This window comes from Halichoerus grypus, chromosome 2 (assembly GCF_964656455.1).
Source record: "Halichoerus grypus chromosome 2, mHalGry1.hap1.1, whole genome shotgun sequence".
NCBI classification, from domain to species: Eukaryota; Metazoa; Chordata; class Mammalia; order Carnivora; family Phocidae; genus Halichoerus; species Halichoerus grypus.
The window spans coordinates 7313674-7341225 of record NC_135713.1 but is presented as its reverse complement, the minus strand read 5'-3'; the positions used below and the strand labels follow the sequence as shown (position 1 = coordinate 7341225).

The 27552-nt window shown below is 44.6% G+C and overlaps 1 protein-coding gene across 7 annotated transcripts in view; it reads left to right on the top strand.

Moving 5' to 3' along the window:
* SEMA5A (semaphorin 5A) overlaps positions 1 to 27552 on the top strand; it is a 479512-nt gene that overhangs the window by 83104 nt on the left and 368856 nt on the right. For 5 of the 7 annotated variants that reach the window (XR_013445480.1, XR_013445478.1, XR_013445479.1 and 2 more), the window contains one exon: positions 23377 to 23468. The exons of the other annotated variants lie outside the window; for them this stretch is intronic. The gene's annotated coding sequence lies outside the window, so the exon portion shown is untranslated. The remainder of the gene's footprint in view (positions 1 to 23376; positions 23469 to 27552) is intronic. 7 annotated transcript variants of the gene reach the window in all.

Here is a 27552-nt window from a genome sequence, read left to right as displayed (position 1 = left end):
AAGTTGGTCACAGCAGCCTCTACTCCGTAAGCCAGGATTATATGTAGCAATGCAATCATCATAACAATGGAAATATGTAAAGGAAGGATTAAAAACATTTGTGTGTGTGTTTTTAACTTTTATGGTGTCATAGTCCCACTATGGTTTTGGTCTTTGGTTTCCTGGTTAGAAAGCCTAATTTGGAGATTATAGGATGGAGGGGAAGTCATTTTCTAGCCACATAGAATGGCAAATGCCATGCATTTGGGTACTACATGCGTGTGTGTGTGTGTGTGTGTGTGTGTGTGTGTAAGCACACTAGATTATTTAGACTATACTTATTTTTTTATAAATATAAAAAAAAATTGGGTTGCCTTCCTTTTACTTGGCAACCTGTGAAGGTCTACACAACCCAATGTGCCCCATGTACAGTCATGTAGGAAGTGTCTAGATCTATACCGCTTTCTAAAGGTCGTATTTTTCGGGGAACGGAGGTAGCCAGGTGTGACAGAGTGATATTGCTGTTGCGTTTCTGAACAGGTATTGATGATCTGTGTTTGATTCTACTGGGAAAACCACGTGACTAGGGATGTTTCCTGGGAAAACTGTCCTTCTCCATGCCTTTGTTCTGTTTGGTCCACCATTACTTGGCAGCTAAGAATTGCTTTTTTATTCTATATTTTTAAAGATTTACTTATTTGAGCGAGAGAGAAAGCAGGGAGAGAACATGTGAGTGGGGGGTGGGGGAAGGCAGAGGGAGAGGGAGAAGCAGATTCCCTGTTGAGTAGGGAGCCCGATGTGGGGCTGGATCCCAGGACCCTCAGATCATGACCTGAGCTGAAGGCAGATGCTTAACTGACGGAACCACCCAGGTGCCCCAAGAAGTACTTTCTCAATTTCCAATTGAAGATCTTGCTTTCCCTGGGCCATTAGTAGTAATGGGTCTAAGCTGAGGTTTCCATGTGGCTGACCACTACTGTTGTAGATGTTCCCAGGCGGTGGCCGCTAAGCGGGCCCTTGGTCATTACATTTGCCTTGTCCTAAGTGATACCTTTGTTTCTCCCATATCTCTGGGACACTCTGGAAAATTTAGTGAGCATTTTCTATATGAACCTGAAGGAGAATGATAGTTTGAAATAGCATCTGGGATTCAGCCTTCCCATCATTAGTTGAGATCTTCTCGCTTGGCCCAAGTAGTTCCATAACCTTCAAATATCATTTCTGTGCTAGGAAATTTCTATGCTAAATGCATGGTATAGGTGGGAGAAACGTGTGACTAAAGAAATAAGCATTTCCGTGAATGATGTAAATTACAGCGAGACTGTCTGTATTCAGGTTTCTTAGCCATCTTTGGGGTTAGGTCCAAGAGAAGCCATATGCTGCTTGTTCAGCGGGGTGCAGAGAAATCTAAGACAGCAAACAGAAGGAATAATTGGTAGCTACTCTTTATGAGAATGGCAAAGTAGATAGTAGAAAACAACCGTATTTAAGTCTTAAAGCAATAAATAAGCTAAAATGTTTCCAAACACAATTACAAAGCCTTATCAGTAGGGGAATATAAGGCTTGAATATAGTACAGTTGGCCCTTGAACAGTATGGGTTTGAACTGTGAGGGTCCACTTACATGCAGATTTTTCTTACAGAACAGTACTGTAAATGTATTTTCTCTTCTTTGTGATTTTCTCAGGAACATTTTCTTTTCTCTAGCTTACTTTATTATAAGACTACAGCGTATAATACATATAACATATAAAATGTGTTGACTGTTTATGTTATTGATAAGGCTTTCTGTCAATAGCAGGGTATTAGTAGCTAAGTGTTCAGGGATCAAAAATTATATATGGATTTTCAAGAGTGCTGTTGGGGGTGGGGGTGGGGTCAGCACCCCCAACCCCTGTGTTGTTCAAGGCTTAACTGTATTTATTTTCATTTGCTTCTATTTTGTACTTCCAGTGACAAGAGAGGAATGGATTTTATGAAACAAAGAATTCTATAATTTCTAGGAGCTAGAACATATAAACTGGGAACATGTGGTTCTGTTTCAAATTGATAAACATGTCAAGATGAGGAAAACACTTTCCTCCCCTTCCCCCCAAAATGAAGATGTGATTGAAAACATTCTGCTCTGTATACGTAGCAAAATGTTCCTCCTTGGAAATGCATTTTATTACATGCATTTTTAACTGAAGACAGAAAATCATTTATTTAAACGTACCAATCATGTTTAAATTAATATGCTTTTAAAAAACAGTTTGATACATTTTGCTATGGATTGTGTCTGCCCAAAATTTATATATTGAAGCCCTACCTCGCAATGTGATATTTGGATATGGAGCCTCTGGGAGGTGATTAGGGTTAGATCCCCTCCTGATGGGCTAGTGGCTTTATCAAAAGAGACACCAGAGAGCTTGCTTTTCTCTAGCTATCATGTGAGGACACAGCAAGAAGGTGGCCCTCTTTAAGTCAGGAAGAGCACTCTCACCAGGGAGCTTAATAGGCTGACCCTTTGATCTTAGATTTCTAACCTCCAGAATTGTGAGAAAATAAATTCCCCAAAATAAGCTCCTCAATCCGTGGTGCTTTGTTATGCGGTCGCTAATTGACTAATAATACATTTACATAATGTTTCATGTTCCGGAGTATATTTAATCTGCAGGATATGTTGAAATAGTGAGATGTTTGCTTAAATGTAAACGGCTTTGTTCTGTGTAAAATACAAATGTCTGCATTCATGGTTTTATTAACCTGCATGCCTGTGAATTTGTTGACAGTTAGTCTAACCCATGAGCTGCTAACATAATACAATTTAGCAATACCTTGCTCATGTCTGTTCCAAAATCCACATGCTTGGGTGCATGGGTGGCTCAGTCGGTTAAGCATCTGACTCTTGATTTCAGTTTTGGCTCAGGTCATGATCTCAGGGTGGTGAGATTGGACCCCGAGTGGAGCGTGCTTGGAATTCCCTCTCTCCCTCTCCCTCTGCTCCCCCTGCTCTTTTTCTTTCTCTCTCAAAACAACAACAACAAACACCCAGATGCTTCATTTATTCTATTGCTGACATCAAAACCAGAATGTTCTTAGGATGATTTATATGACCTATCAGAATTTTGAAAATAAGTTTAGACAGTATTTAATGGGACACATTATAGTAATTATAGGTCATTTAAAGGCTGAACTATCTGTGGTTAGTAACTAATGATCAAATGTTGATGTTTTGGTCTTATGCAACCTTCTTTCTCTTACCTGATTAAAGCCTTGCTATCTGGAGAACACCAGAGTAGTGAACGGAAAATGCGAATGAGCTATCTGCAATGCTTGATTTGTATTGTAGTTAAAAGTAGTCTTGTTAAAATCGGGTATTTAAAATATATAATTATAGTTTATGATAGACAAGTTCAATTGAATAAATTATTATATAAACTTAAATGAAATTAGTTGAGTCACTCTATAAAACAGCTTGAGTTTTAATGATCTGTATGACTTATCTATTTTTAAAAAATATTTTATTTATTATTTGAGACAGAGAGAGCGAGAGAGAGAAAGTACAAGCAGGAGGGAGGGTCAGAAGGAGAGAGAGAGACAGACTCCCCTTTGAGCAGGGAGCCTGACACAGGGGCTTGATCCACGATCCTGAGATCATGACCTGAGCTGAAGGCAGACACTTAGCTGACTGAGCCACCCAGGCGCTCCACGACTTATCTATTGATATATTAAAATATTACAACAAACTTAGTGAATTAAAAGAACACATATTTATTATGTCACTGTTGTTGTGGGTCTGGAGTCTGGGTATGACTTAGCTGGGTTCTCCGTAATGCTGCAATCAAGGGCAGTTGACTGGGGTTGCGGTTTCATCTGAAAGCTTGACTGGGTAAGTGCATGCCTCTAGGTTCACTTGGCAGAATTCATTTCCTTGTGGATACAGGACTGAGGGCTTCATTTTCTTGCTGGAGGCGTCCCGCAGCTCCTTGTCTTGTGGACTCCTCCAGCATGGCTGTTGGCGTTCTCAAAGCCAGCCAGGGAGAAAGAAATCCGGAAGGCGGGTGTTGAAATCCTGTATAGTATAATCATGCAGTCACTCATATCTTGTCACTTTTGCTGTGTTCTATTGGTAGAAGCAAGTCACAGGTTCCACACCCTCAGGGAGAGGGATCTTGTAAGGACAAGAACATGTGGAGGCAGGTATCCTGGGGAAAATCTTTTTTTATTTTTAAAGATTTTATTCATTTATTTGACAGATAAAGACACAGCGAGATAGGGAACACAAGCAGGGGGAGTGGGAGAGGGAGAAGCAGGCCTCCCGCCGAGCAGGGAGCCCAATGTGGGGCTCGATCCCAGGACCCCGAGATCATGACCTGAGCTGAAGGCAGATGCTTAAAGACTGAGTCACCCAGGCGCTCCCTGGGGAAAATCTTAAATTCTCCCTCGAACGGGATCCATCAGTAGCTTTCTGAGAGATTTCTAATTTTTTAAAGAAAACAATGTAATTGTGGGCAAATTAAAAAAATAAGATTGGATATTAGATATTAATCTTATGCCCTATGTATAGCATATAATAAGCACTATTTACTTATTGCTGCTCACATTGATAAAAAGCTTCCTGGTCCATATTTTATCTTTTGAAAATAGATCAAATCAAGGGCTGAGCCTTCAAAGACTACCTGAACCAATTTTCACCCAACATAGCTTATCTTCTCCTAAATGAAGGCAAAAGGAGCCCATGAGGCTCTAAAGGATGTCCCTACTCACACACATTTGATGGTAAAATGTGTACATCTCTGGGACTCCCTGCCCCAGCTTCTCAGCCTTTTATACCTGCTCATGAGCTGTCGTTGGGTCCCCCACACATTGGTGCTCATGTGTGTTCTTTGTGGTTGGCCCTGCCTCCACGGTGGTTCAGAGCTTCCTGGGATATAGTTCACAGCAAACTTGGCTTTAAACATGGAGATCCAGCCCTGTTCGGAGACTTTCCCTCATCCGTCTTGTAGCTTCAGCTTATGGACTTGTAATGCAGGCCCAGACAAGTGGTTTGATGGACAGCCTGACTTTGCATGCTGACCACATGGGAATGTGTGCTTGCTCCCCATATCTCACTAACAGGTTTATGATTGATGTGCTTCCACCGAGGAGCAGCTTAAAATTTGAGGAATGTGCGTCAGTGCAAATTGCTCATTTAGTTTCAGGCAGTTACTTAAGGCTCATATTTTCTATGTTATTCGGAGATTTTGAGAAAGACCGCCAAACCGGTCAAGTCAATTTTTAAGATGTAGCCGACTTGAAGATTTAGAACATAATTACCATCTCTAGGGGAAAAAATGGGACCCATCTGTCAACAGCTCTTTGGACCTTTACACTTAGTAAAACATTCTCAAATGAAAGGAGACACGCTGATTTTTAAAGAATAAGTTTTCTTTTTGTTTTGTACTTTATATCAAAAACTTGTCCTGTGACTCTTTTAAAACATGTTACAGAGGGCATCAAATTGATGTTTTTTAGTGTTGTTTGTTTTGTTTTGTTTTTCTGGAAAAGTTACTAGGAGGGAGAAAAATGTCAGGAGAGGCATAGAAGGAACCTTTGTAGTTGCGGAGTACAGAAGAAACCAAATCCCCAGACAACTCGATTTTCTTTTCTTAAGATTTTATTTATTTATTTATTTATTTTAGAGAGAGGGAATGCGAACAGGAGGGCAGAAGGAGAGGGAGAGAGAATCTCAAGCAGACTCCATGATGAGCGTGGAGTCCAATGTGGGGCTTGATCCCACCACCCTGAGATAGGGACCTGAGCTGAAGCCAAGAGTCAGACACTTTAACCGACTGTGCCATCCAGGGCCCTGAGATTTTTACAGCTGAAATGGGCATTATAGAAAATACTTGACATGCTAACTTTATTTTATCAATTAAGCCACGAGGCACAGAAGGAAGTTGTAGATGCAGGCTGCAAGGATAGATGATCTCCAACACCCTTGGGCATCGTGACCCCTTTGGTGGAAGACCCAATTCCATTTGTCATAGTGATAATCAGGTTGAGGCCCGCCTTGGAGCCAGGAACTTGACACACATAATTTTGAAAACTCAGCTTTCCTGTAACCTGGTTGCTGTTATTATCTTGCTTTTACAGCAGAAGAAACTTGGGAGAGTTAAAAAAAAAAAAAGAAAGTCCAGGCTACACAGAGAAAGTAGTCACAGGGTTTGAACTCGGGTCATAGGGCCATTTCTCCTCCTGGGGAGCCTTTTTAGAAGTTTTCATGAAAAAGAGAGCACGAGTTATCGATTTACTTCTGCTTAGCTGTCCCGGATGGATGACCAGTTCTGTGTCTTTTAAGTGACTTGGGAAGTTCTGGGCCGGAGTTCGTACTGGTGGGAATTACACTCCAGAGCCACAGGTTTTAGCACAAACAGGGAGACCGTTTATTTTCCAAAAGCTCTGAAATAGCTACCCAGCCGGGCTAATTTGCTGGGATTGATTTAGAAAATTTAAGGGTAACAGTATGAAGACTCTGGAAGCTTTCAGTGACCTGGGGGCTTAGAGGCCTACTCGGGACTAAGGAGGTTTTCCTGGGGAGATAAAAGTCTAGTTGAGTCTCTCTTTGAGGAGCAGGGTCCTTCTGAGGATTTCTCTGTTTGATCCTATTCTCTTCCAGCGAGTCAGGCCTCTGTTGTCATTGAAACACCTCATTGAAAGGCAGTCTCCTAATGGTTTTGAAAATGATGTCTGGTGAGGTCCTGTGCTTCTTGAAGTTTCCCCGGGCACTGGGTTTTCCCTCGCTTTGAATCACAACGTTTGTTTTTCGAAGCTTTCGTGGTTGGGCCCTTCTGGATTTGTTATTGCAGCTGGACTGGCTTAGATCTTCCTTCTCTCCCTGGTCCTTTTGTGGTTTGGGGTAGCGTCCAGCCGCTTTAGGATTGGGCTGGAGGGATGGGGGCCAAGACCTCCGACACATGCACTTTTTGTGAGCTCCCAAAGTTGCAGGTGTCCCCAGTTGCGTTCCGCCTGCTCGTGAGAAATGTTCCTCTCTCCCTCCTTGTCCTCTTGCTGCCTGGTGTTCTCCTTGAATTCCCTTGAAAGTTAGGGTTTTTAATTTTCTTCTTTTGTTATGTTTTGTTGTCTGCTTCCAATTACCCCTTCCTCTTCGCCAGCCAAATCCTGCTTCTCACCTGCACCCGGAGGCTGACGTTTGCCTTAACAGAAGCAATTATTTGCAGCCAGTTGCAGAAGAGAGGTTAACCTTCCAGAGAGGCAGGAGGCCACCGTGAACACATACTTCCCTCCCCGGCTGGGCTGGGGACACAGGAGTTCTTTGTCAAACTGGGGAGCCAGGCACTCAAACCCTGTTGAAGGATGAAGCTGGTGAGTGGAAATTCTGCAGGGAACCCAGAAAGATGTACTTTAATTAGAATTTATGCCCCAATCTAAGTCCTGTAACTGTTGGCTTCTGGGAAACAAAGAGCCGGCTCCCGCTGTAATTGGCGGACGGAGGCTTGCTTCTTTGTGAGCACCTTCTCTGCCGTCACCGGGCGCCTTTGATCTTGCCCTTCTTTAAGTGCTTTATGCATTTCAGGCTCTCCAGATAATGTGTCCCCTGCTGACCTCTTTCCCTTCTCAGAAGGGTCTCCTGTAAGTTTAGTCAAATACCAACCATTTCTCTGCTTTTTCAGTTCAAGATTTTAGTGGCGCCAAGCCCCGTTTTCATGTTGCCACCGGATCTCTTTAAGGCTCCCAGTTAACTTATAGACATACGCATCCTTATTTTAGCATCTCGTATTCTGAGAGATCAGGGAATTTTTAGAGCCAGATTTGGCTGAAAACCCAGATGGAATAGTCATTTCTTTAAAAAATTCGCACAATTTCTTATTACAGGATTGCTTGATCCCAGTTTGAAACCCCTTTTCCTGTTCTGGCCCGTTCCTGTTGGCACGCGGCCGCCCTGTCTTGGTGCTTTCTCTAGAAATCCGCCAACAGTACTCGAACCAACCAGGAAACTCCGTGAGACGTGTGGTTAGTTTGCAGTATTCGCAGCCTCGGGGTGTACACAGGAGAAAGCCCTGTCTGATGCCGGCAGGATAGAAATTTTGGTGCCTGACTCATATCTGTAACTCGTGGGTTTGGTTTATCGCTCTTACAGACTATTCTGTTTTTATTGGTGATTGTGTTTGTGGAGCTTGCCTTTTTGAGATCATGGTAGAAACTACTCTTCTTGAACTTGGAAAACAGGCTGTTTTATCAGTATCTTTTCTTAGTCTGAAGACACATGTGAACCATCTCTGTTATTTTTACTCACTTTCTTGTGACGCCTGACAATGTACAGGTCGAAGTAGAGAGACATGCTCAGTTTTTTTTTTTTTCCCCATTATAAAGGAAGGAGAGCAGTTTAAAAGGAAGCCAATTCCATTCCAGAAGGTAGTAGTTACAGTTCCTAAGATTATAATGAAAGGGGAGAAGTTGCTAGCAAAGAACTGTGAGGCCATGAGGAAGCCAGAAAGGAAGGGCTTTGGACCTTTTTATTCTTTGGCATTTATGGATTGTATTCCTTGTTTTATTTTTAATGTTAAAGATTTGCGTGTACTCAAAGTGACTCAGTTCAAGGAAGCCTTTCCTGGACTGGAAGAGAACAGGATTCCCCGTTCTGTACCAGTTTCACTTTTTCTCCTTTATGTGCTATGTAGTGAGGACACACTTTCCTATTTGACACATGACAGATGGGAATATGTCAGAGGGGGCCACGCGGGACGTGTGCTGGTATTTGGAAGTTCAAGTCAATAGCCTCAGTTGTCAGGAATCTATTATCGCAAGTGTAATGAGACACAATCAGCTCTTTAGACTGTAATCATCCCTTAAATCTCTGGAGCAAGGCTCATTATCTGATGCAGAAGATGGGGATCTGGTTCACATTATAGAGTGGGAGCTCTAAAGAGTCTTGGGGGCCAAAGCCAGAGCCTTCATTCGGGAAGTGACCTTGGCCACTGGCTTGTCATCCCTGATGGCCGGTAATTGTCCAGATTTCTTTTCTGAGGGGTCTGATTTTCCCTCTAGAATGACTTCAGAAAGTCTCTGCCCACGGTGGTTAATGGCAGACATTCAGGCACCAGCACTCCCACGGCTTGTAGGTAGAGCAATGAGTTAAGTGCTCCTCTGAAGACAGAGGGCCACCATTTTGCTTTTTAGGAATGATCAGATCGCTTGTATCTTTCAGCTTTCCATTGCCTGGTCCTAATCTCCCTCCACCAAGTGATACGCACTCCACACACACAAATCCCACAGCCCACCTTCATGCCAGTCAGCTCCTGACCTTCCTGGGTAGAGCTGGGGACTCTGTTAGGGTGTTTTTGTTCATGTCCCACATTTACAAGTCCACGCTCCTTATTCGTGGTGCTCTTCTCTGGAAGATCATCGTGAACAATGAGAATCAGTTAATGCCGACCCATCTCTCCAAGGGGCCAACTACGGTTAGGCTCCTATAAGCTTCTGGTCACAACGGCCTCATCAACCCATCAATAAAGGACCTTGTTTCACAGGCGTTTCTGTTTAAAGACACCTTATGTAATATATAGTTCATTCATTATCTTTGAACTCACAGACGATGGCACATTTTGGGTTACAAATCAATTTTAGTAGATGGGTGAATTCGCAAAAATGGAATCTGTGAATAATGAGGATTGACTTTTTTTTTTTCTTTTTCCTTCCGTGAATATCAGTTACCCTAAGAAAGAAGTGATGTCTGGAGTTATTTGACTCTTTTGTACTCTGAGTCTCACAAGTGCAGAGTAGATGTTTAGGCTTGTGGTAAGGAAGCAGGATTTTCTTCCGTGTTTTTGGTGGTTGCACCGAAACTGATGGAAGACGTCACGGCCTCTGAGGCTGCTCTCAGGATGTTTCCTTCTTCCTGGGGATGAATTCGGCCCCTTTTGGAGCTCTCCTGCCTGTCCTGCTTTTGGCATCATTGTATCTGGACCCAGTGCTTCTGCATTAAACTGGAAGAGAACAGTGATTTTGAAGCTTTTGTAATAAACCTACCTTGAATACCCAGCTGGGTGAGGCACAAAGATGGTTAGTTTCCAGTTTAGCACATCACTTCCCATTCTCTTTTTAAGTTTGGTTTGGGAGAGTGTGGCTGGAAAGCTGAAGGAAAGTTGCGTTTGGTCTGCATTTAGAGAATGTGGCCTGGTTTGACTTTTCCTTTGACGTGGTCATGAAACCTGTTTCCACAACACAGCGCCAGCCTCCATGCCCCGGGAGCTGTGCGGCTCGGGGTTGGAATAATCGGGGGTGGACTGCGTTCTGCTTGCGAGATCGTGTATCGTCAAGGGCTGCGCCCCCCTGGCTGAGATTCAGCAGCTGTTTTTCCCCAAGCTGCTGACTTCTGTTGACAAGCTGGGGCTGGCTTAGGAATTCCTGTGGAGCACCCCGCTCGGGGAAGCCTGTGCTCCTTGACAGGCAGCCATGTGTCAAAGCAAATTGGACTTGGGGAGAAGGGGGCTCCCTCTGGTGATTTCAGTCACAATGAAGATATCTTCTGAGCAGGGACAGTGTCTGGAGGGACTGTCCTCAGGGAGGAAAGCTCACGTCCTTGACACTTCCCCGCCCTTCCTTTCTCTAAGGGTTTGTCATAGCGGAGGGAGCCCCGGCAGGGCCCATGCCGACCTGTAGGGCTGACGAATGGAAAGGAGCTCGTGGAAGAGGTGCTGAAAGGGGCTGAGGGGAAGATTCTGTTGACAGTTCCTCATTTGAAGGCTGAGGGCTTAGGTGTAGTGATAAAAACCAGTCAATTATTCGGATTTCCGTCATGATTATTCTTTTCTTCCCCTTTACTGACTGGGTCAGGTAGAAACATGGTCCTTACTTGCTGGTCAGGTGGATACGCCTTGTCTGCGAAGGTGAAATCCTGTCTGCCGTCCTTGGCCGAGCCACAAGAGATGGTAGGGAAGTTGGCATCTCCCAAGGTTCGCAGCAGAGGGAAGTAAGTCAGCCTGGGCCCTTCCTGACCCGCCCCCTCTCTCGTCCTAGGATGGATATAACTGACTTGTGTCATTTTAGCTTCTCTTGAAAGATCCTTGTGCACCCCAGAGTAGGAAAATAGAAGAGACCTAATTTGAAGGGGGGGTGAGGAGTGTGTCTCTCTCGAGGAACGACAGGAACACCATGCCATTGCATCAAACCGTGGTTTGCTGTTTTATCTTAGGAGTCTTCGAGAAAAGCAGCTATCCCCAAAATTTCATGCCACTTTTCTGATTTATAGCTCTTTTGCAATCTTTGGAAATGGGGCACAGCTTGAAAATTGTCCGTCAGTAATGAGTCGCCATGCCCTTTCCTCCCAGGGCAAGCTGAAGCATGAGAAGAAGTAAGTGGCCAACAGGGCAAGACGTTTTGTTCCTTGTTCAATAACAAGTTTTGTCACCTTTCTCCTGCCCCATAATGCCATCAGCTTTCCATTCGAATGAGGGGTGTTGTTTATGGTTTCATTTCCCTGGTGTTGACAGTGAGTGTGTACTGACGAGAAGTCCCTAGTTAGGTGCTAATGTGCGGGGGGACAGACGAGGAGCCTGGCTGAGATGCCGGCTGTCTGCCGGTCCAGGAGGGAGGACGCAGATGAGAAGCCTAATTTGCCAAGAGTGTCTTTAGTGCAACACCTGACTCTGTATCGTTTGGGGGAAAAAAAAATCCCAAAGCAAGGACTTTATTTTCAGCATCATTGTTTCGTCTTCTAGGCTAGAGTTACACAGACTTTACTTAAAGCTCTGGATTCAGTTGTTAGGCTCGTGACCCTCATGGAGTAGCATCGCTTCCGTGGGCCTGAAAAGAGGTCATCGGGATTGTGATTATAAACTAACAGAGTCAAGAGACGTAACGTTGAGATTAAAATGCACATTTTGAAGTCAAGCATAAAATGCCCCCAAGAACGTAGTGATTTCCCGGTGCTTCATTATTACCTAAAATGCTTTTAAGTCTTTGATTTGATCTATTACATCATAATTGCATGTTCATGTCGGCCAGAGCGCGTGCGTGTTTCCTCAGGCCACATGGGAAATTGGAATCGGGACAGTGAAGGAGGGACACTTGAAACGTGTCTTTTCTCTGCAGCTCCCTGGGGGAGCAGGGACCCAGGAGCGAGCGGGGAGAGGCGAGGTGGACAGGCCTAGCCTCAGGTGCTTTGGAGACACTACCTGTGTGAAGATGCTCGAAAGCCCTGGTTGGAGAGCGAGGACAGAAGCCAGGAAGCAGAACTGTGGATCTCGGTTCGGTCAGCGCCTGCAGAATTGCAGCTTGGTCAGCTGAACATCATTAATTCACAAACTGGAGTCACTGTTACTTAATAATTCTCCCGATACCTGAGAAAAATGGGCTTCCTGAGGGAATTATCAGTATAAGCCTGAGATTCGCAAAGATAATGTTCATATTACGGAGGAAAAGTCTTTTCCTGACTGCTCGCCGTTGGCCACCAGCTTGGCCTTGTTCTCCTGACTTGACTGTTCACGGGAGCTGCCGTCTGTCCGTGGGGACATCTCTGAGCGCGCAGAGAGCTCTTCGGGGTGGAGGGGGCTGTAGAAGGATCCTTGGGTGTGCCCCCTGGCTCAGGAGGCAAGAAGAGGGGAGATAGATACCGGCATGTTTGTGCAGCAGGGTCTGTGATAGATTTGGATTATACAAGAGTACGGACGGGGCCCGGAACCTGCGTGTATAGCATCAGAAAACTTCTTCTGAGGCTTGAAAATCTTCCAAAGAGATGTGAAAAAAGAATTTTATTTTCAGCGAAGGTAGGATCAAGGCAAGCCTCGTGCCTCCAGGCCAGGAAGATGTGATTTTCTCTCCTCCAGACTTTGTCTCCTGCGCGGCCTCCATCCACGCCTCCTACCTGGGCACCTGCTGAGTGCCCGCCGTGCTCTGAACCTGGATGAGGAGCGGGTGGTACTGGGTTCTGGCCCCGTTTAGCTCCTTGGGTGATTTGGATGGAATGGTGATGTCACATAGGAAGGATGTCTCTAGAAGCTGACTTTAGGTCGTGTGCCTGGTCTGTTAACATTTATTTACACACACCCTTGAAGTGAAAAGGAGACCCTCTCAGATGTCTTTCTTGAACATGCTCATTTACGGAGGCCTGGCCTCGGGGATTCAAAGTGGCGTGGGACACAATGACTGCCCTTGACATGGGGAGGCCGACAGATAGGCAGTGGAGGATGATACGAGGTAGCCAGAGGCAGGGCTGAGTGTTCGTTCACAGAAGAGAGGCAGCCGCATCACACGGGGACACCGAGGACACACGCAGATTTCAGAGAGCCAGCGGGAAGGTGTGGGTGATGGCGGTGGACCAATCGGATGTCATCTGTAGCGCAAGAAATACAGAGTTCTGGATTCGGATGAGCTTCATATGAATCACAAGGAGGGCCGTTAACCGTCCCGGCAGCCTGTACAATCGAAAGAACAAAACAGATCAACACCAGTGGTCAGTTTCATGCTGTTTGCTCAACAGAGGAGGGGTTTGATTTTTTGTTTTGTTTTGTTTTTGTTATTTTTTTAAAAGATTTTATTTATTTATTTGACAGAGAGAGACACAGCGAGAGAGGGAACACAAGTGGGGGAGTGGGAGAGGGAGAAGCAGGCTCCCCGTCGAGCAGGGAGCCCGAAGTAAGGCTGGATCCCAGGACCCTGGGATCACGACCTGAGCCGAAGGCAGACGCTTAAGGACTGAGCCATTCAGGCGCCCCGGGGTTTGTTTTCTTGATGCTTTATGAAGAAGAAACACAAACCCAGCCCTGCTGTTGGGGGCAGGGCAAATACTCCCAGGCATGGTCCTTCCCACGTCACCTGTGTTGACACATTTACTCGCGGAGCTTGTCAGTGGAAAATGAAATATCATTTCGTAGAATGTGGTCTGCATTTCCACCTGGTCCTGTTTGCCTTCCAGTTGCTTCAATGGATTGGGCTTTTACTGAATGAAGTGGTTAGGGATTAACTGTGGCTTCTTTTGTAATCAGTAAGCTCAGAAACTTCCCGAGATGATTCAGCACGGCTCTCCCAGGTTCGGTCCTTGAGTATGTCCCCTCAGCAAGGATGGGGACACGGATCAGGCAAACGGGGCACCGTTAACTCAGCCTCCTGGGTTGAAAATTTTAAGGGAGTGTTTGCACACAAAATGAAAGAAGCGTCTGAACTCCTACAAAGAAGCAGCAGGCCTGCAACAGGACACTCCCGGCCTCCTGGTTGCATTTCGTGGGTCCGATTTGATCAGATTGTCTCCTTGATGGAGCTGCAGGATGGGCAAGAGCGCTTCATCGCTAATCTGAGGCAGCGGACACAGTTGTTCTTAAACATTAGGGAAGCTGCACTGGTTTTTCATGGGGAGGAAGTTTCAGTACTGTTCGTCCTGAAATGGACAACATGACTCATTGCCAAATGTAAAAAAATAAAATCTTTTTTGCTCCCCCGCATGTGTAAACACTCTAAACACAGCCGTGTTTATAGGAAGGTAAGACACCATCTGGTTCACTGTGTAGTAGCCTAGTTCTTACTTTTATCATTAATTTATATCGAGAGGATGACAAATAGAACAGAATTAGATTTTTGGTTATATAACACACCCAAGGATTCTTATAGTGTTAAGCCTTCTGTTTGTCTCAAAAACATGATAGAGGTCCTTACGTGGGATGAGTCCCCATCCTTGAGCACCTTGACTGAAGCAATATGAGCTGCCTCTTCCTTCTGCAGCCCTTGGTGCCCACCTTTGACACTGGAAGACCCACCAGGTAGTTGGGACTAATTTCAGCTGGATTTAAAAGTCTTTTTTTCTTCATGTCTTCGGAGAGACTTCAGAGGACTCTCTGGGCTTAAACCAGAAAACAACACCATAGTTTGCTTTCCAAGTCAAAGCAAAATTTGCCTGGCCCAGATCACCCTATCCCATGTAAAGCACCAACTCTGGGCTCGAGGTACATAAAATAGATCAAGTCACTGAAGACCCAGGACTGACATAGACCAGCGTGCATGTTGGATTGGCTTGCATGGGTCTGTACTCAGCTATCACCCTTACTGAGTTGAAGGAGAACATCTTTTCATTTCTCTGTCCTGAGTTGGAGACAGAGCCTCTTTTATGGCTAGCAACTTCTAAAACCTGCTATCTGTTATTTTTTTAATTTTATTTTTAATATTTTTATTTTTATTTTTAGGAAAATATTTTTCTGAGTGATTGAACCCACTGCCATTTTGCTAACAGTTCTTTGTGAATCCCATGGTCAGCCCTCTTTGCAGGGATAAGCAGTCCTCTTTTCTCCATGCTCTTGCAGCAGACCTTTGTCTGCCTCAGTTCAGCTTTGTTCTGGGAAGGTTCTGGTGCCACTTGCGGACTTGATCTGTGGCAGACATTTCCCTCTTCTTAATGGAATGACCGAAGTACTGATCTACGAACCCAAGCCCTTCCTGTCTGCTTTCATAGAAGTTAAGTAACACGAGTAATTCAATAATTTTTTTAAAGTTCAATTTTGATCTTAGAATTACATCTTGAATTGAGATTTAGAATTGAATCTTGGCTGTCTTTTGTGTGGGCAAGCTTCTGCTTATAGGGTAGGTCTTATTGGTTGCATTGTTCTGAATGAGTAGGAATTGAGAGACCACATTTTACAAAAAGCCTCAGACGCCCTTCTCTTTCGGAGTGGTGAGATTTTTAGTCTACAAAGGATGGATCAATTTAGCTGTCAAAATGAAAGCTGAGAGGCCAATTGCCCATGCAAATTAACCACTTGTGTAAGCCCTTCAGAATCGCCTGCGTGAAAATCGAGCCTGCCCTTTGAAAATTTGGCCCATGGTGGCAGAAATAAAGTAGTCACCCTTCAGAGATGGTGATGTCCTTAGAGAGCCGATTTTAGAAATTGCTCATTTTTTAAGCAACTGAGCAGTTGCTTAGTTTTTAGCAACTTGTTTGCTTTAATAAAGAAGCCGTTTTTGCCCCTCTCTTTTTCCTCCCTCTGTTCCCATGTGTCTCGGCGGCTCAGAACACATCTCATTGTCTGATGTGGGAGTTAAGGGATGCGAGGTGTTTCGCTCCAGCTTTATTCCAGTCGCTCAGGCGAAGTATTCATTCCAGGGTCAGCAGCTCCTACCAGCTTTCAGCACTCGGCAAAGGATGACTCTGCATGAAGACTAAATGGGAAACAATTGGGTTGCTTTCTTCCCAAATGTTGTTAGAATCAGTCAACACTTGGAGAAATGAAATCCCGGTTTCCACCTTCCATTTTCTGTAGGCTTCCACTGTGTTTAATATTGCCAAACCAGCAGGTTTCACAGTAACCGCCACCTGTCTGAAGGAGGGAGCGGTCTCGGCGGATCTGGGTGTGAGAGCTCCAAGTGCAAGTGCGTTTCTCTGTCTTTGGCTTCAGCTTTCGGAAGTGCCTGCTCTTCTGTTCAGAGAGGTAGCATTTGCCTCTGCTGGTCTTACAGCCAGGTGATTGCATCATTAAGTGACCGAAATGTGAGGCCCTGTGTCCCCATGTGAGGACACACTGTCCACGAAGCCACAGCCATCCCTGGGGCCGGTCTCTGGGTGTTCCTGCTTTGGCCCCAGGACAGCCAGGGATTTGAAGAAGGGAAATTGTGACATCTGGCACTTGTCTTTTGAAAATGCACTTGCGATGACTCTCAGAGAGATTCTTTATTAACCGGTATTGATCCATACGTGGCATTATTTGTACGGAAAACGATTAGCTGGTGACTAAAGAGATCGTGTCTGATTTGGGGAAGGCTCTTCCAAAGGGTGAATTCCTTGAGCCCCTAGCCCTTCCGCGCCACGCTGGCTTTCTGCTTGTCATTCTTCCACACATCCTGTGCTCAGCTGTGATGCAGAAAAATGTCTGATTGGCCATGTATATTGATGAAGAAAGGAAGGCAAACCATTTCCTTTTTGGGTGTGGTGAGACTGTATGGTTAGCAACTCGCAAGCCCGGATTGAAGTGTTTTTTTTTTTCTCCTCCCTGTACATTTGTTGTGTCGCACATGTTTGTGTAAGGTCTCTAGCTTTCGAAAGCCCCAGTGGTTTGCCGTGATGCCGTGCTTACGGGGACACTCCTCACTTTGGGCTGTTTGCAATGGCAGAATTTGGTTGGGGAGCAGCACAGTTACCTACGGGTGATGGGACACCTTTCACAAAAGGGAAAGGTACTGAGTTGGGACACCTTCTCGTGCTGCTCTCAGCATTTCCAAACGTCCCGTCCAACAGTGTTCCAAGTTGAGGTGGCGGCAATATTGACCCGAACAGCAGACCTGTCTTTAAAAAAAGAAAGGAAGGGCGCCTGGGTGGCTCAGTCGTTAAGCGTCTGCCTTCGGCTCAGGTCATGATCCCAGGTTCCTGGGATCGAGCCCCGCATCGGGCTCCCTGCCCAGCGGGAAGCCGTCGTCTCCCTCTCTCACTCCCCCTGCTTGTGTTCCCTCTCTCACTGTGTCTCTCTCTGTCAAATAAATAAATAAAATCTTAAAAAAAATTAAAAAATAAAAAAAGAAAGGAAAAACAAGGCCCTAACTTGTAACCTTTGAGTCCTGAGCCTGTCTCGAATGGAAAGCAGTCAGCAGTCCTATATTTGGGGAGATCGGGATGAAGGTGCTCCCCCAGCCAGCCTCTGGCGCCAGCCGGCTTCAGCCTGGAGCCCAGGGACAGGGCTGCTCCTCAGACGCACCTGGGATGAGCCGAGGGACAGGCCACCACCGTCACCACAGACCTTCATCACCTCATGCTTTCTGTGCATTTGCTTTCGATCTTCACGCAGTTTTCCTAGATGCTGGAAGTTCTGCTCAGGATTGTGGGTGCAGCTGGGAGCAGAGATTCTGCCCTCGTCCGTCTTGCTAGGGGCCCAGGCTGCCTGCGGCAGTTTATGTCCTTAGAACTCTGCACCTCGTCAGAGCACCCAGGTATCTGCCTGCTGCTTCCTGGGTGCTTGTTGCCATGTGCCCCTCTCCTCCCCGCCTCGTCCTGCCCCCGTCCCTGTCCCGCTCTCCTCTCTGCCACACTTGCCTCCTCAGTTCCTCTTTCTCTGTTCTTGCTGCAGGGACCTCCTTTTCTTTACTTTTAAAAAATTGTTTATTTGAGAGAGAGAGTGAGCGCAAGTGGGGGGGAGAGGCGGAGAGGGAGACGGAGAAGCAGACTCCCCGCTGAACTGGGAGCCCGATGTGGGACTCGATCCCAGGACCCTGGGACCATGACCTGAGCCAAAGGCAGACCTTAACTGACTGAGCCACCCAGGACCCTCTCCTTTTCTTTTCTGAATGGCTGGGGGTTTCCGGCGCTGCCCCTGCCCCACAGGAGCCTGCCTTCCCTTCCAGCAGCATCTTTCTTCACCCTAAATGCCCACTGTTGATTTCTCCAAGCACTGTCCCATGGGGCACACGTATGTGAAGCGGAAGACGGAGATTGTCCGAGGTGACTTCATGCAGGAAGAGCAAAGTTAGGGATAGTCTCGGAAAGGGGCACTGTGTGTACAGAGAGTCGTCTGATTTGTCTTCAGCCCCCATCCACCTCTGCCTGTGGATTCCCCGGATTGTTCTTCCCAACCAAACCAGTGGCCTTGGACTTTTGAGCCAACAACAATAATATCACTTCCTTAATTCGTATTTTATTTTATTTTTAAAGATTTTATTTATTTATTTGACAGAGAGCACAAGCAGGGAGAGTGGCAGGCAGAGGGAGAAGCAGGCCCCCCGCAGAGCAAGGAGCCTGACGTGGGACTCAGTCCCAGGACCCTGGGATCATGACCTGAGCTGAAGGCAGACGCTTAACTGACTGAGCCGCTCAGGCGCCCTCATTTGTACTTTAATTCACAGTGAGAAAGTTTGGATTCTCATGGATTACATTACTGCCTTATATGCAGGGACATTCATTCATCACTGAGTCCACACTCAGCTTCTAGACTCTTTCTGTACAAGTAAGTTTGTAGAAATGGGCTGTTGATTTATAGCTGGGTGGTTTTTTTTCGTGTGTTTTTGTTTCTGTCTTTAGTTCAGTTCTCAGTGAGAGTTTTCAGTGGCAACTGCTCCTGACCTCTGGCTTCTCCCCTTCTTGTCTGTCCGTCTGCAGAGCTGCCATATTGATTGTCCTAAACACCACTCTCGTTCTGGTACTTCACTGAGCCTTCAATGACCCCCTTCCTGTGGATGAAATCTCATCTTTTTCTCATGATAGCATTCCCTAATTGGCTGCTCTTCTAGTCTAAGAGTTCTGTGGAGTGGCTCCTTTGAGCCTTCCCCCCAACTTGGCCATGCTCGGCAGAGGCCTGCCACTCTTTTTTTTTTTTTTTTTTTTTTTTTTAAAGATTTTATTTATTTATTTGACAGAGAGAGACACAACGAGAGAGGGAACACAAGCAGGGGGAGTGGGAGAGGGAGAAGCAGGCTTCCCGCCGAGCAGGGAGCCCGATGCGGGGCTCGATCCCAGGACCCTGGGATCATGACCTGAGCTGAAGGCAGACGCTTAACGACTGAGCCACCCAGGCGCCCCGCCTGCCACTCTTAATGATGCCCCTTCCTGCTCCTCAGCCTTGGGTTCCCATTTGGAATCCGCTCTCCCGATTGCTTTCTTGTTTTCCTCCACAAATTTGAGTAGAGGACAGCTTTCTGTCCGTGGTCCTAACAGCCCCTCTAGTCCTGCCTTTCCATCTTAGATGAGTTACTTTGTTCAGTCTCCTATCTGCTGGCCCCAGAGTTGGGGTTTCCTCAACAGGTAGATGGTGAGGGCTGGTGCTGTCTCCCCCATGACACCCTGTTGGCAGTTTCTGTGTGCGTTTTCAATGGCTTTCCTCTTCCTTTTTCGTTTACTGATGAATTCATGATCTCCTTCCCTCTGAGTTTCTTTTTTATTTTTTAAAAAATATTTATTTGAGAGAGAGCGAGAGAGGGAGGGAGAGAGAGAGAGAGAGAGCGGAGGGGGAAAGGCAGAGGGAGAGGGAGAAGCAGACTCCCAGCTGAGCAGGGAGCCTGATGCGGGCCTCAATCCCAGGACCCTGGGATCATGACCTGAGCCGAAGGCAGTCGCTTAACCAACTGAGCCACCCAGGTACCCCTGGTTCTTGCTTTGTTTTCTGACCACCTACAAGGCGTGGCCATGGGGCCGTGTGGCAGTTAATTAACTAATTGACTGAATACAAGATGTCTCTTAGTTGAGCCCCATGACCGCTGGTAAAGTTCTTGCAAGCTAGGAAACCCTGGTCCAACAGTTTATAGGTTTTCTGAGCCTGTACCTGGTGGGGTTTCTTTCCATGACTCCATTAAACATCTGTATGATGCCAGGTGGTCTCATCCATTTTCATTTTATTTCTTGTGATTTTACTGTGGTACAGTTTCTATATTGAGCTTTTAAGACTGGCCTGAAATTTTAATTTCTCTCATGTATCTGTAGGAGAAAGGCCACTGCTCAGCTGACCTTTGGTTTCTAGAAGAATGTTTAAATCTACATTTTTCCTCATTCTGAGTAGGTCAGGCTGGGGAGGTTGCATATTTTAGCAGAAAACCATGTGCTGATGGGCACTTAGTAAGTTATAATTGATGTTCAAATTTTATTTATGCATTTCAATTAAGAGACTGTTTTAAGGGCCTGTGAAGGTGACTACAGGGTGCAACTTCTAGGGAAGGTTTACTGCAGAAAGAGCTGGGCACATGCGTGTGCAGGGGCCGTGTTTTCTGGAGTGAGGCTCTCAGTGAGAATTCTGATGCCAAGGACTTAGGACGTTATTTCTACCAAAGTGGCTGCTAAGCTAAAAGAAAAGAATAAGGATAATATGGAATTGAGTCAAATGGGGACATTTTTGTTTTAATAAAACATAAACCGTTTCTTATTTAATGGGTAGTTAAATATCCATTTTAAAATATTCGGACCTCCAGCCTGAGGCAACCCTCTGGGGCTTTGTAGTTTCTTTGCCTTTTGACTTTCTTCTTAGTTTTCTGGAAAATATGTCAGTGATTTATGGTTTATACATCAGGTAATCTATGACCTTACTGGGGAGGAGGGGAGCGCTCAGCCCTCACACCCGAAGGGGCCTTTGTCTGTGACTTTCACTGAGCTCTTATACAAGGTCACTGCCTTGTTGCCTTGGCTTCTACTCCTGAGCCTACACTGCTTGGCACATGTGGGTGTCGTGTTGAGTGTGGTGTATTCCGTTAGAGGGTGGAACGCCATCCTCTTAAATGGTTGACCTTGCAGAGTAGAAGGTCCCAATGCTGTTCGCTTGGCCATCAGGCACCAAGGTGGTAAAATGTCTTTTTCAACATTGATGTAAACACAGGCAGAGTAAGAACCTTTCAGGGTGTATTCCCCTGAATCCTGCTGCAGGAAGGGGTTTCTGGTTTAAGCTTTGGATTCTGAAGGGAGCTGTGTTGTCCACCAAACCATGTAAACTCTGTGCTGGGCATTCTGCCATTGGAGTGTTGCCTTCTCACAAGGAGGGGGCTTGATTTTGAAGTCAGAAAGTTGGATCTGGAGCATCCGCTCCATGCTGTGGGTTGTCCTTGCCTGGATTGTGCCGGGATGTCTTCTTCCTGAACTATTTATCTGGTTGAGTCAATGATTCTGAATTCTTAACAGTGTCCTTTTTGGCCTCTGAGCCTTTTGGCATTTAAGAGGATGGCCGTGCTCTGCAGGCATGACTCTTGGATGTCCTAGCTGGGGGACCACATCTGCTAATTTATGACCACACTGGGGGAGGATAGGAGGGCTCAGCCTCCAGGTCTAATTATCAGCCCTGTTTTAAATTTAATTCTGACACATGCGAGGCTGTAGAAATTGCCAGGTATTCCTGGCAGTAATGAGTGGGTCTGTCCAATGCTGACACTTGAATTTTAACTACGAAATAAACAAATGCAAAGGAATTTTAGTGCTAATTTTAAAACAGATTGTAGGACTCAAGAGAGGATGCTGGTGTATTCAAACATGCCGTTTTATAAAGAAGTTCCAGCTAGCATGTTTGTTGCCACACCCAAATGAGATATTATTGGTGGTGTGAGAAAGGAATTGGCCGCTCCTAGGAATTTTTCCCGGGCTGAGTATGCCTTCTTACCTTGGGGAGAGCTCCCTTACTCCTCTTTTGGCCTCAAGGATTTGCATCTGCACCTCCTCCTGTCCAAAGGATGATGTCACGGGCTTTCAAAGACTCAGCTGGGACCACATTGGGCTTGGCGATGCTTTAGTGTGTGTGCACACCTGGGCTGAGCAAGCCTTGCTGGGCAATTCTGAATGTGTTGCTTTGGATTGCCCCCTTGCTTCCCATGAACTAACCCAAGGCACCTCATGGAGGCAGGGAGCCTCATGGAGAGACGTGTCACTTAGCCACTGACTGCCCTCTGGCCTCTGAACCTCAGGACTTCCAAATGGCTGATTTCGACAGATATAAAATTTTGCAAACTTCCAGATGCTGTAATTCAGTTTATTTTCTGCAGGCAGATGGCCTCTAGATAATGACTGAAGTAGACAGTGTGGGAATAGCCAGAATATTCCAGAATGTTCCGGGAAGTTCTTCTTCCCTTTTTCTCATCATCATTCTAGCTGCTACCCAAGTGTATGTGTCAGGATAGGCAACATCGGTGTGTTCCAGGCTTTATTGGAAGCCAGAAGCTGCAGAGCACGTGGGGTAGAAAGAAACTATGTGAACTAGGACAACAGAACACGCGTGAGCCCTAAAAGGGCAGGATTTGAAGTAACAGGCGTCCCTCACTACTAATGGACTTGTTTCTTTATGAATCAGAAAGGAAAAGTAATCCATTTCTTCCGTTTCTGGCATACATCATTCTACCGAGGCTGGTGCCTTGTGGTAGTCTTTCTGTCACATTAGAGTATCAAGTTTTCAGGATTTTTATGTTAAACTGAAGAGATTGCGGGGCGATTAGATGAGATTATTTTAGTGAAGTGAATGCTTTTATGGTTTACAGTTCTTTTCCTAATAAAGTCTCAACATTGTGCCCCAAATTAATGTGTAAATAAAAATACAAACTCATATTTTTTGGTATAGTTTATTCTATACCTTCTGCCTTTACTTCTTATTTTTCAAACGCATTACTTAAGGTACAATATATACCCCAAAACAGGATGAATGAGCCATCATAAAATGGGTAAATTCACACAACCAATCTGAATTTGATGTTCAAAATGCTTAAAGTAATTCAAATGGCTTTGAAATGATGGTCCTTTTGGTTGTTTGCATACGTTAACCGCATCTGAATTTTTCTTTTTCTTTTCCTGAAGAAGAAAACCCATTGGTGCATGGGCTATCTTGTTGTGATTTCCAAGCTGTCCTGGGTCTCTTTGCTCCAAGTTTTACACTGCTAAAGCAGCTTGCTGGTTGTGCTGGGCCTTAATGGAAGCTTCATGAATCGATAAGCAATGACCACAGCCTCCTTTAAAATGGATTAATAGGATCTGTTTTTTTCTTTTCTTTTTTGAAGTGCCGGCATGTGAGTTGGGCTTGAGCGCCCAGGTGCTGTGGATCTTCAGTGTGATACATGATCCAGGAAACGTTCCCACCTTTCCCTCCTTGGTAAGTCAGACACCTCAATGGGAAATGAAGAAACCAACAGTTCTGTAGATTGAGACACTGTGATAGCTTATGAGTAACACTTATCTCTGCTGTTAAAAATGGCAGTGAATGAGCAAGCTTTCAGAAAGGAACGGAGCCACAGGGAGGTGAGGTAATCTGCTCACTATTTCCCAAGTAGTCAGAGGCAGAACTGGGATTTGAACCCGTGTTCTTAACCCTAACATAATACTACCTCATAGCGCGAGGAATGCTTTTTGAGAATAAGGCAGGCACGCTTTTTAATTTTTTCCCTTACTGGAAAAAATTCCCTTAAAGAGAAGCTCACAATGAATATTAAGAAATTAGTTTTTCAAACAGCAAGCTAAATCAGGAGATGGAAAACTTTTTCTGAAAAGGGTGAGGTAGTCAGTATTTTAGGATTTGCTGGCCATATCCTCTTTGTAGCACTAAAACAGTCACAGACGGTAGGTAAATGAGCAAACGTGGCTGTGTTCCAGTAACACTTTATTTACGAAGACCAGTGGCAAGCTGAGCTGGATTTGGCCCACAGGCTGTGTAGTTTACTGAGCCCTGATCTACGTACAGCACTCAAAGATCTCACTGTGTGGAGAATGAGTGTGTTTTAGTGGCCAGTAGGTATGAGTCCTTTCACAAAATTTGGCTTGGATGCTCAGGATTTAATCATAAGTGACTTTTAATGAAGTCTACTGTAATTGCGAAAACCTACTCTTTAGAGTTAAGTGCATCTTCTGTCCGATGCTTGACCTAAGTCTGTAGGCCCCAAGTGTAGGGTGTAAGGCAGGGACCTAGACTGCAGCTTTGCTCAAAGTAGGCTTGATACACATTGTTCTTTGAGTGATTTTTTTAGTCTAGAATGTACAGCTCTTTTATGAAGTAAGTTCAGATAGCATTTCCTCTTTTGGTCTCTGTATAGTTTCTAAATGTGACATTTTTATTCTGCACCCTTAAACATACTATTGCTTATACTTATTAGGGCAAACATGCAATTATTTTGGGCTGTCTGATAATTGTGTTGCTTGAAAGTGTTCTGGTATCAAATCTTCCTCTTTTATTATGAGCAAAACCAGATGTTTATAAGAGTCAAGTTTGAACAAGGCTGATGTATGTAAATCATGGGATAACATGGTGATTTCCTTTGCCACCATACATCAAAGGAGGTGGTTCTGTGTTTTTTGTACTTAACTTCTTCTTACAGAAGGATACTTCTGACACCTGAAGGTCTATCTGACTATTGTACTGGTTATCATCTAAAAAGATGGGTGAAGGGGGGCCTCCTGGAGGTTCATTCATTAGGTCAGAATAGCTGCAGTTGACTTACTATTTTAAAGCCAAGCATTTTCAATAAGATTGCCAATTGGCTTTGCATAAGTGTTGTAGATATTTATGCTTCACTAGTAATATGTTAGAAGGTCTCTTTTGGTAAAACCTCACTATCATGGAGCATCATTAGTTTCTTTTTTTTTTTTTGTCCCTTCATTTTGGTTATGTTATTTGGTTGATTTTGTTAAATTATGTGATAATTTTTTTTTAAGAGGGAGAGAGCACATGTGAACATGGGGGAGGGGTAGAGGGAGAGAATTTTAAACAGGCTCCATGTTCAGCATGGAGTCCAACTCGGGGCCCCCAACCCACAACCCCAAGATCATGACCTGAGCTGAAATCGAGAGTCAGGCACTCAACAAACTGAGCCACCCAGGTGCCCCTTAATTATGTGATAATTAACCATTACTTTGAGAAAGGGGGGAGAGAGAGAGGGAACATACATCTGTAAGAGAATTGTCTTTATTTTATACTTATTTAGCTATTGAGATTCAGCACATTTCTTAACGGATTTTAACAGAATTTTTTTTTAACAATATTAACTCTTTGTTGTTAATATTTCCCCACTTCATTTGCTTGTTGATTTTACCCTTTTTTTTTCTTAAGATTTTATTTATTTATTTGAGAGAGAGAATGAGAGAGAGAGAGCATGAGAGAGGGGAGGGTGAAAGGGAAAAGCAGAGTCCCCAATGAGCAGGGAGCCAGATGCAGGACTCCATTCTGGGACTCCAGGATCATGACCTGAGTCGAAGGCAGTCGCTTAACCAACTGAGCTACCCAGGTGCCCTTGACTTTATCCTTTTAAATTTAAAGAAGTTTATTACAGTGTTGCCAAATTTTTTTTTTTCATAATGAAATCGGTGCTTAGGAATTTAATACAGATTTTCCTTTACTTTCTTCTGATATTATTACAAATATTCATCTTTGGAATTCAGAGAACAGCTCAGTTATTTAAAAATAGATCCTGTTCTTTGTAATTTGTCTCATAGTTATAGTCTGCCTTTCTTTTTCCTCACTGACAAAAATCTACCTCCAAATTTACTCTAATGAGGATGTTCAGACAATTAAGATATTTGTATGAATGAGAGATCTCAGCTGCACATTGCTTCATCCTACAAATAGAAATGTAGTTTATGGCCAGACAACTGAAATTATTTCATTCTTTCATTAATCCCCTTAGGATAAGGTTAAGTTTCACATTTTGAGATGTTCTACAGCTTTAACCTATATTTTTAACAACTGTGTGTCAGTGCTTTTTATATAATAGAACTTAACCCATTATGCTATGTATGATTAAGTCATTATCACAGTGCTAATCTCATGTTTGTACCGCACTTCTGGTGTTTGCATTCAATGTTATGTGGTGTGACTGCAAGACAGAGACTGTACTGGTGGAATCACGTATGTATTGGTTGGTGTCCTCACTTGTTGAGTTTAGCGCACTCACTTAAAATATTAATTATGAGTTATCATGTCCCTGCAACAATGGTTTCCTAGCTTATACATTCCAGAAGAGAGAGAATTGACTAGATTTCTCTTTTCGAGATGGAGATTAACCTGGCTTTGAACAGATCTAACCACAACTCAGGTCTCTAGCTTTACTTTTCTTGGTTTTCTAGATTTCTTGGCTGTAAAATCAGGAAAGTGAAAGAACATCAGTTGAGAGTGGGAAGAGGCAATGAGACACTTGATTGGGTTTGTGGAGACAAAAAGACTAAATAGGAAAACAAAGATGCTTACTGAGTTGCGCTCAGGGCTTCAGTTGGTGCTGCTGTGCTGATTGGAATTTTATTTCGTGATATTTTTGGTGCATTTCTATGTATATTACTGACACAGATGCATCACTTGCTTAAACATGCTGAGTGGTGGTATTTTGGGATAAAGATTTAGCCTGTCATTCTTAATAATGTCAGAAGTACTAAAGCTGTGGACTCAACTCCCTATTATTCCTGTCCTGTTGCCTCGTCAGCCTGATGGAAAATCTCTAGGAGGCGATTTGGAGAGGCTCGTGCAGGTCTGATTTGCCTGGTCACATGTACTTCACTCCTCATTTCCCAAGTTCACTGACAGGACAATTATATGCCTCCACTATCTATGTTAGAATGCATCGGATTTCCCATTATGGAGCTGGGGAAACCTTGCTGTCTCTCCTGTATGGGATTTTGGCCCTTTTCCTCATTTGTTTAGGTGAGTGTCTGCGAAGTATGTTTTGTTCTGTCTTTATGACCACTATAACTATTTGTGAATCACAGATGTATGGTCAAGTTCAGAATCCATTTTCTTTCCTTCGCTTCGTGTTTGAGTCAGGCTGGTGATGGCGTCTTCTCACACACCCATTAGAGGGGCAGATGTGTGTGGGGTTAATTGCTTGGATTTGAAGATTTACATGTGCTTGTAAGGATATTACCCCCTTGATGAAACTGTGCGTAAGATCTTTTTTGGCAGAACTTTCCTAAGGGCATAAAAAATGAGCCTGTGTTTGGATTTTTGAATTTCATGGGATGTGGGGTTTTCCTGCGCTGTGGCCTCCAGGTCAGAGTATTGGAGAGGCTTCTGTAGCTTCAGGGCTGCAACCTAATCAGTTCATGTCTTATCCACTGGAGCTCTTCATGTGGTTTTCATGTGTGTTTGTGTCTCTTTTAGCCTTCCAGGCCACAAAGTGATCAGAGTCATTTTGCTTCATTCGCTTTTGCTTACAGCTTGGACAGTAACCATTATTGGTTAAACCGAAGCAGAAAAATCA